At 62.0% G+C, this 2,464-nt stretch overlaps 1 non-coding gene and 1 pseudogene across 1 annotated transcript; both read left to right on the top strand.

Annotated features, from left to right (window-relative positions):
• The first annotated feature begins 715 nt into the window (after positions 1–715).
• LOC132937771 (5.8S ribosomal RNA) lies at positions 716–873 on the top strand. The gene has a single exon (XR_009663835.1). It is a non-coding gene; the product is annotated as a 5.8S ribosomal RNA (ribosomal RNA).
• Positions 874–1,242: 369 nt separating this feature from the next.
• Positions 1,243–2,464, top strand: part of LOC132937740 (large subunit ribosomal RNA) — an 8,675-nt pseudogene continuing 7,453 nt past the window's right edge.

Below are 2,464 nucleotides of genomic sequence, written 5' to 3'. Positions count from 1 at the left end.
ACGTTACTAGGGCTACCGCCGGCTCCCAGGAGCTTAAACTCTTCTTAGAGGGACAGGCGGCGGACGAAAATAGCCGCACGAGACTGAGCGATAACAGGTCTGTGATGCCCTTAGATGTTCTGGGCCGCACGCGCGCTACACTGAAGGAATCAGCGTGTGTTAACATTCCTGGGCCGACAGGCTTCCGGGTAACCCGCTGAACCTCCTTCGTGCTTAGGGATCGTGGCTTGCAATTTTTCCACGTGAACGAGGAATTCCCAGTAAGCGCGAGTCATCAGCTCGCGTTGATTACGTCCCTGCCCTTTGTACACACCGCCCGTCGCTACTACCGATTGAACGGTCGCATTGAGGTCTTCGGAGTGGACGCGCGTTATTCGGCCCCCTCGGGGGCTGGGTCGTCGCGCGATCGCGAAGATGACCGAAATCGGCCGTTTAGAGGAAGTAAAAGTCGTAACAAGGTTTCCGTAGGTGAACCTGCGGAAGGATCATTAGAGACGGGCCCGCGGTACCGGCAGCACTTGCCGGTCTCGCGCGCGCCTAATCCGACCCCGTGGCCGCGTGCGCTCGCGACTAGCTCGCCGACCGCCCGCGCGCCGCGACCCCCGACCGAGCGTCGACCGAAAGATGGTTAACGTCGAAAGACCATACGGGCCCCGCCGTGCGTCCGCGCACGGCGCGTGGCCGGTAGAAGTTTCGTCGACAAAAAAAAACACCCGACCCCGAACAGCGGATCACTTGGCTCGTGGATCGATGAAGACCGCAGCTATCTGCGCGTCGTCGTGTAATCCGCAGGTTATACGAACATCGACCAGTCGAACGCACATTGCGGCCTCGGTGACCCGCGGGTCCCGGGCCACGCCTGTCTGAGGGTCGTATACCGGATACTCGGCCAGACCGATGCGCCGCCGGCAGGCGTCCGACGGCGGCGGCAGTCCTCCCGGGGACTGTCCGCCCGCCCGTCGGCCGCTCCGGTGGTGCGAGATTGGCGGTTCGACCGTGGAAAACCGCGCTCGCGCGGCCGCCTCCGGTCGTCCGCCCAAGTTGTGACGGCAAACAGTCACGGGTTCTCGCGTCGTCAAACGGCACGTCCCCGTCCGCCCGCCGCGCGAGAGCGCGGCCGGGTCGGCTGAGAGTCCACGGACCTCTCCGGCTTCCGAGACGCGGACGCGGACGGTCACCGTACGGGCGGAGCGCGGACCGCAGGCTGCCGTGTAATTTAAAAAAAAAAAAACCGATACGTTCCGACCTCAGATCAGGCGGGACTACCCGCCGGATTTAAGCATATTAATAAGCGGAGGAAAAGAAAACAACCGTGATTCCCTTAGTAGCGGCGAGCGAACAGGGAAAAGCCCATCGCCGAATCCCGCCGCGCACTTTTGTGTCGCGGCACCTATGGGAGTTGTGGCGTACGGGCCGGCCTCGTTGCCGGGGCGCACGTGACGGTCCAAGTCTCCCTTGAACGGGGCCATGGCCCGCAGATGGTGCCAGGCCAGTAGAGGCCGTCACAGCGTTCCGGGATCGGACCGCGCCTTCGAGTCGGGTTGCTTGAGAGTGCAGCCCGAAGTTGGTGGTAAACTCCATCTAAGGCTAAATACGGCCACGAGACCGATAGTTTACAAGTACCGTGAGGGAAAGTTGAAAAGAACTTTGAAGAGAGAGTTCATAAGAACGTGAAACTGTTCGGGTGTAAACGGACAGAGCCCGCGAGTCCCCGCCGGGCGAATTCACGGTCGGTCTAACCGCCGGCCGGATCTTTCGCTCGGTTAGCGGACGTCGCGACCCGTTGGGCGCCGGCCGAAGGGCTTGGGTGGCGTTCGTCGCGGCGGTTGCGTTTCGGCGTGACCGTTCGCGCCGAACCCTGGTGCTCCTGGTCGGCTCGCCCGACGGCAAGAACCGTCGACGCGGCCCCGTCGCAGGCGGGGTCCCGTCGGTCGGCGACGATTTCGGGCTACTTTCCGACCCGTCTTGAAACACGGACCAAGGAGTCTAACGTGTGCGCGAGTCAACGGTGATCTTACGAAAAACCACGTTTGGCGCAATGAAAGTGAACCGTTTACGGTGCGGACGATGGCCTAGCGACCGAACCCACCGGCGTTCAAAGTCGCGCTGGTCCGCAGTCCGGGGGCGTCTTCGCCAGGTCGGCTTCGGCCGTCCGAGGGCGCACCCTTAGCGCACACGTTGGTACCCGAAAGATGGTGAACTATGCCTGGCCAGGATGAAGTCAGGGGAAACCCTGATGGAGGTCCGCAGCGATTCTGACGTGCAAATCGATCGTCTGAGCTGGGTATAGGGGCGAAAGACTAATCGAACCATCTAGTAGCTGGTTCCATCCGAAGTTTCCCTCAGGATAGCTGGCGCCGATGTGTCCCGCCCGTTCGCGGGCGTACGGACGCCGGTGGGACTCCGCGCTGTACGGCGCGGTAACAACACGCTCGTAACACGGAGGATGTCTCATACGGTAAAA

The sequence above is a fragment of the Metopolophium dirhodum genome, chromosome 1, assembly GCF_019925205.1.
Source record: "Metopolophium dirhodum isolate CAU chromosome 1, ASM1992520v1, whole genome shotgun sequence".
Classification (NCBI taxonomy): domain Eukaryota; kingdom Metazoa; phylum Arthropoda; class Insecta; order Hemiptera; family Aphididae; genus Metopolophium; species Metopolophium dirhodum.
The sequence above is the reverse complement of the archived record's forward strand: the minus strand, read 5'-3'. Positions and strand labels throughout refer to the sequence as shown.